Genomic DNA, 16,688 nt, shown 5'->3' with positions numbered 1-16,688 from the left:
AACTTCGCTGCCGCGACGCTTTCAGAAAGATTCATATCCCTAGCAATATATATAGTCCCGTGTTTCCCGTAGAGAGAGATTAACATGTCGTGAATCCGAAACGCGCACTCGCTAAGCCGTGCAATCTCATCCGAGATAAAAGTATTAAAGGAGAAACCAGGTTTCAAAGATTTGCGAGATCTTGCAATAAGAGCATTAAACAATATTTTTGTTTGTAAAAATTCTATAATTTAATTAGAGAAACTGAAGAAATATACATATAGATATTTTATTAGAAAAAGCTTATAAATTTCATATCTGTCCGTTTTTTATCTATATTTTACTCCATACTTTAAGAATGAACTAATATGGGTATTAATTTGCGTTAACTATCAACATACTCGAATACCTACTCTCCCTTTTGGCTCATTTCCTTTTTCGTCAAATCTTTGGCAACTTTTCATTCCGCGTTGCAATAAATGTGATTCGAAGTAATCTCGAAATAATCACGCGTTGATCGCGCTCACGGTATCTCGCTTTTATTACTTATTTTGTCACGCACACAGTAAGAATAAAGTCTAAAAGAAATATCTTTTTGTTAGAGAAGACCCTATCGGAAGTTCGCGCACGTGGCACAGAGAAAGCAAAACGTGCCGTAATGAGCGTCGTCGTTGATAAAAGCAGTCCTTGAGAATTCTTGTAACTCTGCTAAATAAATATATTTATTGCGTCATACATGTGCTGAGATCATCTGATGGATTCTAACTCTCATTTGAAAAGAATCTCCGAAATGTGTCAGTCTCGATACAGAGATATCTGTATAATGAGCTTCATCACAATTATTTCCAATCGCTGATATTTATTTAACAACTAATATATTAATTCCATTTGGAATAAAGACCGTAGACAAGAAATTGATTTGATTTCAAATTTCAATTTAATTCATTTATTCTAACGGGCATACAGTTACAGAAACAATGTAAAATTATTTAAACTTTAGCAGTCTTTTATAGATGGATTGGCAATAATCAAATATTTATAATTATATATATATATATTTATACTTTAATACTATTATAAAAATATATTCCATAGCAAAAAATTAAGTTTGTAAATAACAAATGTATAATTTTAATTTTTATATTTTTCTTTGACTATTATTTTGCTATTATAAGATGGAGAAATAAAGGTATGTAATTTTTTTTTTTTTAATTTTTGTGTATATATGTATATGTATATATAATTATTTAATTTTGAACATCAGACCTTTTATAGATTTTAACTTTGTTCGTATCTTGGTGCTCCTTTAAAAAATGAATCGTATGTTAGTTGGAGATTCGAATGTAGATTTGTCAATAGTCAACTAAATACGATTGGCGAACAAATTGGACTAACCGTTAGCGGAAAAACGATGAGGCCATTGCGCGAACGGAAACCGGACGACGGTGGTGATTCGTTGGAGTGCGCGAGCAATTCCGGTGCCACGGGTTTTCGATTACGAAGGGCTCGTCGTGTAATCCCGAAAGGCGTGAAACTCTCGCGAAAACATCGAACTTAGCTGTGTGAGAGGAAGCTTGCTGTCGTAAAACTTTCTCTATAAAAGTTGTTATTACAAAGGAAAGAGACTCGGTTTATACGCGTAAGCCGTCGCGATGACGATGCCGGAGTATCGCTGTCATAATCGCGATTAATATCGAGCGTGAGAGAATCTCCTGAAGTGTCCGGAGTTGTCCTTGTCTTTTAATTTATGATACGTAATACATAGATAGATATTCATTTATTAAATTAAGTTAATGAATATAATTATTAAAATAAAAATAATCATTTGTATTGGAGATTAAAATAAAAGAAATGGAATAGAAATAGCAGTCGGAGAAAGACTATTGTCAATTAAAAAATAAATAATTAGATATATAGGTAAGGATCGTGTTTTTAAATATTAACTAGTCCTAAGAATTTCTATAATTCTGGTGCAAAGTTACCTATATGTGATAAATATAAAATAAATCCTATGTGACATCTTCAAAAGTTATCGATGCGAACTCGAGATTTACGGCATCGCTGCGGCGCGAAATAAGCGGGAGAGTCTCATTGAAATATGTTGACGCAAAAGAGTACTTACGATTCTCCAGTGGTATCACAAGTTCGAACGACCATCCTGTCGGGAAGCAAGAGAATACCTCCTCGATTTTCCCGGATAGCGCGATAAGACCGCTCGAGCGAAGATTGCGATCGACGCGATATCATAGCGCGCGGCGGATTCTTTCGGGAATCGTTGACCTTTGTTAGAGGTACAATCTAACGGTCGGAATCAAGGGGGACGAGAAAGTCGAAACTTTATTTGTCGTCGGGAATTGTCTCCAGATGAAATGATTGTACAAGTAACGGAAGATATGTGCTGCGGCAACTGTTATTTTGTTGGCGACGATCGGTGAAGGGATTTTCTCATATATTTTATAAGATGATTTTTCACGTATTATGATTATAAGATAAAAAACACAAAAGATCCCCTTTATAAATTATCAGATTGTAATTATTATCAGGTTATTATTAGATTTAAATAGGTATCGCATAGAAAACATTTTGTTACTTCATATAAGTTTAGCATATAATGCATTTTAAATAATTTCGAATTTTTAATTAAGAATTAAATTCGTAATAAATTATTAAAATGTTATCGCAATTTCTCTCTCTCTCTCTCTCTCTCTCTCTCTCTATATATATATATATATATATATATATATATATATATATATATATCTGTAATTATATATAATATAATATAATATAATATATATTTATATTCTTTAACAAGGATGAGATATAAATTCATATATTCTAATTATATTAAATAGTTATAAATTAAAACACATATTTTAGTCAATGGAAATTAATGGCCATTTAGCGATGCATCTATTCTAGTTTGCGAATATATATGAGATATTAATTATTCATAATATAATTCAATATAAAATTTCGCGGTTTCCCATAATATATATTTAAATTTATATCTTGCTTTTGTGCAAACCTATCTTCTCGTGCTTCGGGATGTAGCACGAAATTAAATCTTGGACACATGACTGCTCACAGGATTATATGTACGAACTATGTGTAGACAAAGATCGCATTGCCCGCTATTCTCGTCGAGATATTTTCAACTTGAAACTTGCTAAGAGCAATCTCCACTCTCGATAGAAGTCTTTCAATTTTACCATCTTGGTGGCTGGACTGGGGCAGCTCTCAGATTACCGTTATCTCAATGGCGCCGCAGAAACTCAACACCCGCGCGATATATCTAACTGGCCAGTTCTTCACCTTTAACCCCGTAGCCGTATATAACGGATAAGACCCACGTAGCGCAAACATTCGCGTAGACGGGGGATAAAGGAAGATGAGAGGAAAGAAAGGAAAATCGAAAAAGAAGAAGAAGAAGTGTATAGAGGGGATAGCAAGAGAGGAGATACAAGTTAAGGGGAGATCTTCTTTTACACTATTCGAAGGTTAACCGTCTCTTGCCGGCGATCTTACCCGACTCGGATAGAAAATAGGTGATTGTTTATCCTTATTTTGTTGCACACGCATATAAATGTCGTGATCGGCAGATCTTCGTTTTTTTTTTTTTTTCAGATTTACGGTTTTTTAAATCGCCTAATCTTGGAGTTACAACTATATATAGATAGTACGCGCTGGTTCGCCGATTTTTTGAATATTCAACAGAATAAAAATTTCAGGAAATACTTCGTCGGCTTCGCGTACTTCCATCGGAAGTGTGTGTAACGTGGGAAAACATGGTATCCGACCAGGTTGCTTTCCGATCCAAGCGAATATTCGCGTTTATCGAAGAGTGATGTAACTTAAAAATTCTCTGCATTCTTACATTCAGAAGCTTATTAAATAAAACATTTCCTCAATCTTTTTAGCTATCTTAATAATTATCAATATCATATAACAGTATAATTAATATAGCAGTAATATAATAATACAGCTTCGTACTTTTATATAAATACGGGAAATTATGCCCGACAAGAAAGACATATATATCTTTTGCGAAACTAGTTGTTTTTGCAATTTATAAATAATATATTTCTTGTCACGCGCTGTTTTTTTTTGTTTTAATTACTAAAAAGAAAAAGATTTTATGAAAGTTTTCTTTTTAATTATGAATTCCTTTTTTTTTTGTTTTATGTTTATATTAATATTTGATATTTTTGACATATCATATTTATATCTTTATTATGCCATTGTTCCGCGTTCCCGCGTTCGTAAATTTTTCAAATGTTTCATCACTTTTTGGAAGAATGAATATTACACTTTTGGCCACCGATGCAACGGGGGTTGCGAAATCTGATAAATGCCAAAGTCGATTTGCAATTGATTATTCTGTCAGGGGTATCAACGCACGTGACAGAAATCGTGTGCAATCGCTTTTATGCGCCCCAATACGTGCTTTTTATCAAGCCGAGGGTTTTAGTCAAGATCAAAAGGATTGCATGAGATCGAGGATAATTGTAACTTTGCATGTGCAGCAAATCGCTAACGTAATACATAGAATTGTGCCAGTTTTTCTTTTACAATCATCCATATATTTAAGAGTTTACTAGTCGCAAAACGGAAAATATTTATAAATTATGATCTAACATTAAGGTATAGTAATATTATACCGTATGTCTTATAAAAACGACTAGAGACCACAAATAAAAAATACGAGATGATTTTATAGTTGAATTTATAAAAATAGTGAAACTTTTCCGCCTGCATTTTTTTCAGATCCGACACAGAGAGAATTGTCGTAATAATCAACCTGAGAGTTTTAAATAAAAATAAAAAAAAGAACATTGAGATGATTGCAACGTTATATACCTTGCTGCACTTTGGTCTACCGACCTTATCCTGTGCCTCCCTCCCCCCCCCCCTTAGCCTTTTAGCTCCTTTGGGAAATTCATATGGAAACGTACGCTCGATACACCGGGGAAAAGTATCGTCCGGTGCCAGCTGCATCGAGCTAGCCGACGAGTTCGACTCGCCGAGTAAGCAAACATTTGCATCGTGACATACGCGGATCACTTCCTTGCTACGAGGTTTATCTTCCAGATTCGTGTGTACATGCCAACAGACAGCTTACCGCGTCGAAATCGGATTATTAAGCGAATTCGTAGAACCGATACGAGCCGACTCGCTCCGGATTTCCGTTCAAATCAATTAAGAACGTGCTGCGGATTCCATCTAGACGACGACGATTGATTTAATTCTATGTGTATTATTCAACGAATTTTTTTATTCGATGCACGTAGGATAACGTAATTCTGATATATCATCACGCTTCTACGTTTATTGAATTCGAAGAACGTGAACGCGTAAAGATAAAGTCGACTTTGTAATTGACCTGCACTACTAGCAGAGTGAAGAGTGATATTAATTTTGTAACGGGAAAATTTTGGAATTTGTTAAATGTTTATAAAATATATAATTATAAAATTAGATAACAAATACGTTTATATCAATAGTAAACTTTTAATAAATATAGCGGATATTATATCTTTCTTTATATTTGTATAATATATGATGAAAGAGATGATATATATTGCTCCGGCGTATAATATTAATCACACATTCGTGACTTTATCTATAAGGACAAATCAACTAGATGAAATTTATGGCAAAAGAGTCGGCATGTACCTTACTTTCCGATCGAACATCATCACTTCCTGGCGTTAGATCTCATTCGTGGCTTCGACGAACATAACGATGAACTCGCCGGCGAGCTATTAACGCAAGTCTAGCTAGCGGAAACCACTAGGAAGTTCTTGTCGACGACGGTCGGCGAAGGAAAAAAGACGATGCCGAGAAACACGACGCGCGGAACTGGAAACGCGATTGCGGGACCCGAGGGCGGGTGTGAAATGCGAGTAATGGAATTGTACCTCCGACTGCGACATTTTACTCGACCTCGGCAACGCTCGCACGGGAGTATCGTATGTGCGACGAAGAGCGTGTACGCGATCCCGTGGAAATGTATGCCGGTAGGCGACCGCGACAAGCCGACCGACTGCTGCGTATTATCGATCAATTTCGGCCTGACAGCCAACCGGAGATCGTATTCTCCATCTCGTGGAAGTGGCCTGGCGACTAAGTACTTAACGTAGAGAAATCAATGGCCGGGTATTGTCGGGACGTTATTGTTGCGCCCCCGGGAAAAAGGATTTCCGTCGCACGCAGCGATGAGCGCCGATCAAATATTGACTGGCGTAATGACGTTTCGCCGACAATCGTTCCGTGTCATTAATTCATGCGCGCGTACAATTCCTGCTGTGTGTGTGTGTGGTATGTATGTGTGTGTCGGCGAGATAATTTAAAGCCCAGATCGCGACTACGCTGTATGACGCACGCGGATGCTGACGAGACTCAACGAGGCTCGTATGCTCATATTACGATTCATTTACCCTGTATTTTTGTATGAGTTATCAGTATTAACAAGTTCGCATCGTTGAAAGTGAAAAATTGCTTGTACTTTGAAATAAAATCTTTTTCGTAAATTATGCAAATTCACGCGATTCTCATACGTCAAATAAATTATTTTTGGATTAAAAAGATATCGCGGTTGAAAATTGAAGAAATCACAAGCTAAAAAAAATGACTAGTTATCAGATGGGTAATTAAAAATCTGTATTTCATTGTAATAAAACTCGAAATATTCCAGTAACGAGCGCGAAAATTGTATAATGCTATACACAATATGACCTGGTAATACATAAGTCGTAAAGTTCGAGACGGCGTTCGTGGAAGATTCAAATTCGTTGATGCAAAATACTCCGGGAATTGCAGCGTAGCGAGAATTGTCGCGATAATAACTTTCTGCTTCGGCCGTGCTACACAATTATTCCGTAGCGTAGAGGCGAACTAAATACAAAAGCATTTAATTTCTACTCGATCTATATTTTGCTCGCACCTCGCTAGACGATCGTCGTTAGAACGTCGTTCTTTCAGCACAATCTTGATACAAACGTACCGTTTCCATGCAATCAACAATGTTCATTACATTAAATAAACTTTACAAAAAAAAAAAAATAGCGGAAATTTTGATGCAATTCACGAGTGTATTATGAAAAAAAGCAAAAGCACTACGTAGTCCTAGTTTTCGCGTTATCCGGCAACTTTTCACGCAAAGTCTCACGCAGTCTTTTTTTCCCTGTCTCATTTTCGTGCAGCCAAAAATTTGAATTACAAAAATGGTTACCTTACAAGAAATCTCGTCATTTTTCGCGTATAATAGATGTAGATTTTAGTAGACGCTTTATTTCTGACGAATTTTCCAACGACAGATGACCGTAATTTTCTTTATAGAATCTCCCATAATAGTTCTTATTCGCTCGCGTACCTTTGACAGATGTGTTGGCCATCTGAATAATTTTTAGCTACGGGCGCGCCAAGATTCCTCTATGCTAACGCGGACGGATCCCAGCTACTAATCAGAGACATTTTCACAGGGTAGTTTTACAAATGAGAATCTACTCACGGAGAGAGACGCGTCAAAGAACTCTGCGTCACAGCCATATCAAATTTGCATGAAATCTAGGAACACAAGGTAGATCCTCTGCGGCTTTCTTCGCCCCGCTTGTCCCATCGCGAAGATTTTGCTCCTCGAATACGACCATTACGGTATCTACATACGCATGATGGCACATGCATATGCGCATAATATCCGAGCGTATCTACTTACGCATGTGTATATGTATATATATATATATATATATATATATATATATATATATATATGTATATCTGCATGCAACACAAAAATTCCGTCATTTTTTCGCGTAATCTAAGTATCCAGCATGAGAGGAAAACCTTATGTGCGGAATCATGTTGTCATATATATTCTATGTTAGCTAAAATCTCATATATCCCACGGGATTGAAATTCTGCCAGCATTCAAATAATTTCAAATAATCCTTATTTGCAAATAATCTCTTTTCAAAAATTATTTATAAAAATAACGATGATAAAAGGCGCAGTCAAATTTTGACATCAACACGTTAAAAATATATGTTTCAGCAATTCTAGTAATTCTAGCCTTTATAAATAGATTAATTTACAAAAATATATTTAGAATGTATCTTCCATTTTTCGTTAATCTAATTTGCCTGGATGAGCGCAACCGATAAAATCAATATTCGACAAATTGTTTGTAAATATCCAAGTTACTCAACTGCGAACCTTCATCACTCGTATTCATTAGTTCAATATCAATTACAAAATAGAACACTGGATGCGAAAAGATTTATCACGTTTAGCGCGGAATATTTCCAAATTTCTCACATCGGCTTATTTCCAGAATTGCGATTATTCGTGCTAATGCAGCAATATTTTCGATACTGTTTAGTAAAATAAACGCAATTCTACCGAAATTAGTAACTTTTCGAAAAACAGTTGTATACTTTCGAAATAAATTAACACGTTGCACGGGCGAGTGGGAAATTTCCTATCGTGATAATGGATATAGGTATCGCGTTATAAAACCAATTAGGAAGTCGCGATTCTGGTGAAATTGGTTGATATGCGGATACGAGAAGATGACATGGAACGCAAATATTGCGCGTAAATTATTAAAAAGATATATATTTATTCGGTATCATTCCTCCTCTCGAATTACTCTGTAGGTATCAAGTATAGCTATATGAGTGTACTCGGATGTAATATTTTTCACGACCGGATAAGATGTGGCAAGAAAAGATTTTTAAAAATGATGGAAACGTGCATGTAGGCGCGTCTGACATTTCCTAAAACACAAGCGAATTGTGAAAAACGCGCATGTGAGAAAAGCAGGAAAACGTATCTAACGGGACATATGCGCAGATATTTTATATATATATACATACACATATATAGATACGCACACCATCCATTTCAAGAGGAAAATCAATGGCGTTTTCGGTAAAAATGCAATCGACACGCTACGATGAACCACTTGGCACGGAAGAACGGTCGGCTAAATTTCTCGTTCGAAAGAAGTGAACGAGAGAGAGAGAGAGAGAGAGAGAGAGAGAAAGAAAGAGGAAACAGAGAAAAAAAAATGATACCAATCTGCGTTACAGTGGCAAGACGGAAAAGCGATCGCGCCTATAAATGCGAGAGACGATCGATCGGCCATAAACCGAATTATCGCAGTATCAGGTAGTCATCGGTATCGTTCGTTTACTGTCAAAAAAAAAAGCAAAAAAAAAAAGAAAATACGAGAGCAGAGATACGTGAACGCAGATCGCATATATACGCGACAACTAATACACGGCACGAACGTTACGCTATTACGTGGAGTCGCGCGTAATTCCGCGCAATTCCCACTGGTACATCGCGGGTGGCTCGTTTCACGCTCTTGAAACAACCCTGAATTAACCGTGTTCGTTGTTGCACGAGCGGATAATAACATTGCCGTTGCTGTTGCGCGCACCCGCCGCGATCCGAATGAATGAACTTATCTGTATGTTGATTCGATGTGGATATATGCGCGCGGACTTGTTATTGAATAAGCGGCTGCAGGCGTAGAGCAAGATCATAGCACGGCACGGTATTATGCGCGCTACTGGTTATTTCCAACGCTGTTGACTGTGGACTCTCTCGTATCCATCGAAGGATGCGTATCGCAGAATCTAATGAAAGCAACGAGAGAACAATTGTGACGATAGAACAAATATTATCGCAGTATATTTTCATGTTCTCTGAAGTCCATAATCATCGTCATATACATGACGATGCTATTATAAAATTATTATAAAATAGTGAATATTCCTCTAATAGAGAGATCGGATAAAATTATATAAAAAAATTCTATTTAATTTTTCTATTATTAGGTTATCTCTTTACATCCTAACAATGACGTGTTTTTCATTAATAAATATTTATATATAATACATAATATATCACACAGTAAAGTGATATAAAATAAAACGCGAGAGACATAATTTTTTCTATTTGCGATCATATACATATTTCATAAAATAGGATGCTGCATAATAAAAATAATTATGATTATTGAAATTCAAAATGTATGCATATATAGTAAATACATAGCTTTTGCATTTGTTTTTGATAACATCGTATACATTAATTATTATTATTGATTATTAATATTAATTAAATGTTTATTCGTAACGATGTATTCTTATAATCGTCGATACGTTTCTTGTCTAGTATATATTAGTAATATAATTAACGAGATTGTTCTCTCTCTCTCTCTCTCTCTCTTTCTCTCTCATTGCCAGTGAGATAACAAATTCGAAGTTGTTGATATTCGAGCGGCAATCGGAACAATGGCCGGGCGGAAACGGGGCGGAATAATACCGGCCATTTTCGCTGCATTAATTTTTCAACATCCATCTATAGAGTTGTGTTAGGCTAAGCATGAATTATGAACACATTACGGCTGGGATACAAATTGATTTATGGTCGCAGCGTCTCGCCGTGCATATCTAATATCCCCTGGCGATATTCTTCAGCCGAGGTGCAGGTCAGGGAATACGATTAATCTACATAGCGGATCTCTCGTCAGATTCTCTAATAGCGCTTTTATTATGTTCCTGCGTTTGTCATATCGACTGTTAAAAGCTTTGAAGATTAGAAATAACCTAATAGGGGTATATATAATACTACAAGTTTTCGATTTCTCGAGAATTTTCTGATAGAAAATACAGCGCGTTCTGCATCCAAATAATTCATGTCTTAAAAGCATTGTAGATATTACCAAGATAAATGTACATTTTAACATTAAGAAAAAACCGATTATAATTTTTTTATTTTCAAATAACAAAAAATTTAGAGTTTAACAAAATTCTTATATATCATTTTTTTTTTTTTTTTTTAAGAAAAAATACATAGATAAAATAAAAAAGAAACTCATGATAAAAGCTTGACTTATTGACTGATTGATAATTTTATTAAAATTTTCTTCTTTATAATCTCATGATAAGAGAAAATTATTTATTCTTGAGTAAATGACAGAATTCACACACATAGCGAAATAATCTCGATTAGTATGACAAAGAGATTCAAATTTTGTTCAACATTTAAAGAGAAACGAATTTTGTTTGACCTTCCTCAATTCTGCTCGTTAATGGTGGAATGCATTCTCGATGCATTCAGCATGTTAATTACAAGACTATTAAATTTCCGCCGCGATCGTTACCAAATGAAACGATTGCCAATGCAGTTTTATCATAAGTATAGCATTATCGTGTAAGTATCTTCAAACACAAAGTTATAAATTAGATTACGCACCGTGAGAGGGGAAGGAAGAAGAGGACGGAGCTGGATTATCATCCTATCAACTATCCGATTCATGCAGTAAAATATGTTTATTCGCTCCGGCTTGTAATTAGATTCATTAACTCTCTCGCACTCATCGGAAAGATAATTATGCTGCCTGATTAAAACGGTTGACGTAGTTCGATTTAAATTCAAACAATTTTCCTCCCTCTATTAATTAAATTTTCTGCGAACAATGTTTCATAGTGCGATATTAACACCGGACGAGATATTAAATAGCATTAAATCGTTTTATTCGCTTGATCGTTGCAAAATTGACGGCGAATCTTGTGATATCCTTCTTAGATGTTATAAATGTCCCTTCATCCGTCTCCTGTCGCAATGATAGCGAGTCGTTGCAGATACAAATACGCGAAAGAAAGTGATGACAAGGAAGAACGATGGTAAAATGTTTAGCCCGATCCTAAAGCCAAATACCAACATGTATAAACCGATAATCATTTAACTAAATTTATATCAAATATAACGTAATTTAAATCTAAAAAACGCGAGCATAAATATGTAGGTCAGAAATCATAGATGTATAAATATATGATAAAGAACTAAAGGAGACAAGGATGTACGTAAAATATTTTATACGCATGATAGAGTTGCAAAACATTGAAATTTAATGTTTGTTGAAATAGCATGTGAAAATAACAATCTGGAAATCCGGAATATGTATTTTAAGTGAAAATATAATAAACATATTATTAGAAGATAAATATTCCAAAATACAACAAACTGTATATATTTGTAGTTTTTGATATTATCATTATCTTTCTAATTTACAATTTACAATTATGCCAACATGTTTAATTAAATAATTAATAATAATTTTATAAATATTTAAAAGTTTTGTAAACAATTAATAACTATACAGTTTGACTTTTGCATTCATCTGATGTGTCGTTATGTATTGCATAAGAATTTATAAATTATTTCGAAAATTTATATTCCAGTAACTTAATTAATCGAGCGTGTCAAACGCTTTATTACGCGAAGATGAAAAAATAATTGAGGGGAAAAGATACGAAAATAAACGTTTATCGCCTGTATCCGCAATAATCACAGTGTGTTAGTCTGTGAAATTTAATTCCCGGTGCGGACGCGTCTCGAATGTAGGATCGCTTGCATTCTGGAGGCGGAATTAATCAAATATTCATCAGCGAAAGGGTTACGAGAAGAAAGTTTTTAATAAAGAATAATCAAGGAGAGATCGGTTTCATATTAACCTTGCAGCAAAAACATGTTCAGAACGAGAGAGAGAGAGAGACAGAGATCGAAATTTAATATAAATTTAGAAAAGTTTAAAACCGATAATACTGTTTCAATAAAATTTCGATTTAATACATATTTGTATTTGGAAGAAAAGAATAGTAATAATAATATACGTAAAAAAAAGTGCTGTAAAAATATATATAGGACAATTCGTTATAATTAGAGAATACTTTAGATATCTCTCTGAACGAACGGAAAAATAAAAAAGGGACAAATTATATACAAACTTCTCTTAATGAAAAATATACGTATACTCTTCTCAGATATGCTCGTCGTGTTGATGCCGTGTGTATATGTGCGTGTTTGTGTGTGTATGTGTATGTGTCGCGGGCTCTGAAATAATATTCACCCTTCAAATAACGCCCAACTCCCTTATAAATAATTATTCATGATCTCTATTCAAGAAATGGAATTAATCAAGTATCGATCCATGCGCAAGAGAATGCTGGGAAGTTTTTCTGGCGTGACTGCGTAAAGACGAAAGAGAAAGAGACGCAAGGGCCAACCGGGAGGATAGGTCAAGGCGAGAAAGAGAGAGAGAGAGAGAGAGAGAGATACACGTGACAAGAATGATAAAAAAGGTAATCCAGGTTGACGGGAGCACCGTCACAAGGGAGAACGAAGACGCGACAGAGAGCCATTGACTTCGAAGACCCTATTTCCTTGCATCCCCCCGAGGTTTTCGATGATTACATCCACCCTTTTTCTCCGGATCTCCGAAGACGTTCTCTGGATAAAGGAAAGGTCCAGTTATATTCCCATGTATCACCGATAATAACAAATAATTTGTTTTAGGGATATTTCATGAGTCCGATCAACACACGCCATATTCTACGGACTTTGTGCGTCGGGGAATCTGATGAAATTAGAAATCACATCACGCAACATGATTGACTATTACGAAATGATTGGATAGAAAGATGCTGCTCTTCTATTATCGATATTACATCTTCGGATTTCGTGGAAAAATGTGAAATCTTTAAAAATAACGATCTTATTTTGTTTAAAGTATTGTATTTAAAAATAACATATTCAATATTATATATAACAGAGAAAAACGTGTTACGCATTTTTATAAACATGGGAATGCAAAACACATTTACAGCAAAACTGTAAGAGATATTCTTGAGAGTAAGTACAATGAAGTTTATTTGCGTGTTACAAAGAAAGTATATGAAAAGTATGAAAAATGTTCTCTTGAAACTTATATCATTTTGTATTTTCCATTCTACATGAGCTCTAGGTATAATCCGTTACATTTTTATGTTATTAATAAAACTATTATAATAGTTTTATTAATAAAATAAAATTAAATTATCACGCGTTATTTTATTAATATAAATAAAAATACTGAATCATAATTTCAAGATTAAGGAATTATTTTCGTAAAAATGCTTCATTTATTAATATCTCATTAAAATATATACTTATAAAAAAAATATTTCTCATACTCAAAACATCAAAATTTGCTACATCGCAAGTTTTACTAAAAAGCATGTCAACCGCCTATGTAAAGATGGTATTCTCAGTTCCTCGTGTGATTTAAAAGCACTTATCTGCATAAAGAGCGTAACTGAAGTATCATACATAATATCAAGAAAGGATTTTTCGCTTTATATAGCAGTATCGTAATGCATCCGCAATAAAGTAGCAGTGTAAAAATAACGCAGTTACGTCGTTCATCATCTCGATCGTTGAGCAAACGTACGCGTGTATATGCGTATAATACTGTGACAACGGAAAGTGTTAGTTATCTTATCCAATCATCTTTTTCTCAAAAAGTACTCAATCAAAGTTCCATTAACTTCTATAATTTGAAGAAATAAATAAATAGAGATTAAATAAATAGAATTAAATAAATAAAAGAATTAAATATATAGAAGAATATAAAAGGAATATAAAGATTAATACGAAGAAAACTTTCAAAATTTTATATTTCTCTTTATCGATGTAATAAATTAGAAAATAAAAAAATATGCCGTTTATCAAGAATAAAAATAGAAAATTACAAGTAGAATATACATATATAGATATAATATCTATTGTATTTTTTCAAAAATTTGGAAATAGAACAAAATACATCTAATTACAAAAACTGTAAAACAGAGAACGCTATGAATATGAAGATGTATCTTATAAAACACACGCATTGCTAGGTTTAGAGAACTAAAAAGAGTAACGCGGGAAAAACATAAAAATCCAAGCATCTATAAAATGCATAAATGTAATGCAACCGGAGAAAAACGAGCTATATTGCATACATTTGATCGAATATATATACGCAGGAAATATTTATTGACTTGAAATACAGAGATAAATAATTTTGTATTCCCCCATATTACTGTATATATTGAAAATATTTAAAAAATACGCAAATAATTTCATAATCGATTATTATAAATTCTTTGGTAAAATGCAAGTCAAGTAATGAATTATGACGTATTGAAGATTAACAATTGCAATTTTTCACTTAAAATCATATGCTTTTCCAGCTTTAAAACTTAGAGGTAAATCTAATTGATATATTAAAATAATTCTAGCTGTACACGTAAACTTTTCTTATTCGCAAAATCATTCTATAGCTATTTATGGGCACAATATTTACAAGGTAAATTGCGGTTAATCGTAAATCCTAATACCTATGTTAGTTTCCACCAGAGAAATGTGTTCCCCATCTATACATATAATCGCTCTTCTGTAATATATATATATAAAAGAATTAATTCTGTATACATAATGAGAATTAAAAAAGAAACGTTTCAAAAACATATTCAAATAAAAAAATTAAAATATTTCTTTCATTTCATGTTTTTGACATTCCCCGTGCTCATTAAATAAATTATAGGCATTGATATTTCCATTAAAAAAGACGGAAAAAAAAAGTGAAATTCAAACATTTCGTTGAAATAACGTTTGTTTTAAAATGGTGCAAGCGGAGACGAGCTTTATACAAGCAAAAAAAGAATTTTCACGGGTGTCCGAGAGCTCATTCGTGTTTTTGGGGTTTGGCTTCGTTAGAAGACAATTTTTATCGATAACGCAGGATTTTTACAGCTGCGGTCAGGCGCTTTCACGTTCTGGGGTTGCGATTGTGTGTCGTTCGATTCGTTTGAATGCTGCACAGTTCCCTCGGGGGACCCATGTACACCATCGTTTTCGGGGTTACGTTTTGCTACGTGCATCCCAACCCTTCTCTATTCGCGTTGAACCCGATACGCAGTGTGGGTGCGCCTCTCGGGTCGTTATTTCCCATCGCTCGAATGTCGCTTGAATAACGACGATCATAGCAATGTGAATTTAAATCTAATCGACCATGTTCTCTGTATCAGGTACTAGCAATTCACGTAAAGATAAACTATTTTCGTTCAAAATAATTATTGTTTTTGTAATATTCTCTCATCAGTAATGTAATAATTGTATATATATTGATTATTAAAAAAAAAAAAAATTATAAAAATGAAATTAGAGCATGTTAATCAAAATTCCGTGATAGAAAAAATAAATTAATTTTATAAAAAATTTATATATAAAAAGTATGATATATATTCAATAATAATATATGAATATACAATTTATATAAATATATCCTATCGATATCCTCTTTTTAAGAGAAAAATTTGCGTTACAGTGATATATATAATTCCGTCGTATATCTTTGATTACATAAAACACGAAATAATTTTCTAGATTTTGAATTTTGAAATTATGTCGAGTTTACTTTTAATTACAGAAAACCGTAATCTTTTCGAAACTTCTCGACAATGTGTAAGAGATTAAAAACGATGAATAATATGTACATTAATACGTTCGTCTTAACTTTATACGAGATTGATTTTTGTTTCCTCCGTTTCCTCCCGACGCGTAATTAATCGTTAAGGAACCGCGAAATTCGGCGCGCTCGTTAGTACAAAGTACGATGCGTCTCTCTCTCTCTCTCTCTCTCTCTCTGTCGGATAATAAAAAAACTTAATTTCCGCGCGAGATCGTTTTGAAGCTGGCTAGATCTTTTAGAGAAGTAGCTATCTGTGCAATCCGTAGAGGGGAAAGGGGGTTCCGCTTTAAAAAATTCAGAACATCGCGGCCGTAATGAAACTGGTTTCTGCCCGAGGCGTCTCATTTTTTCTTCCATGTTG

General features: G+C 34.1%; 1 protein-coding gene and 1 pseudogene across 5 annotated transcripts in view; both read right to left on the bottom strand.

The window, feature by feature from the left end:
- The window catches only part of Tei (teiresias), a 313,828-nt gene that overhangs the window by 36,912 nt on the left and 260,228 nt on the right, over positions 1-16,688 (bottom strand). The window lies entirely within an intron of this gene.
- Positions 13,162-14,241, bottom strand: LOC138940321 (uncharacterized; annotated as a pseudogene).

Source organism: Polyergus mexicanus, unplaced genomic scaffold, assembly GCF_030449975.1.
Source record: "Polyergus mexicanus isolate NDT 795.1 unplaced genomic scaffold, iyPolMexi1.0 SCAF_16, whole genome shotgun sequence".
Taxonomy (NCBI): Eukaryota; Metazoa; Arthropoda; class Insecta; order Hymenoptera; family Formicidae; genus Polyergus; species Polyergus mexicanus.
The sequence above is the reverse complement of the archived record's forward strand: the minus strand, read 5'-3'. Positions and strand labels throughout refer to the sequence as shown.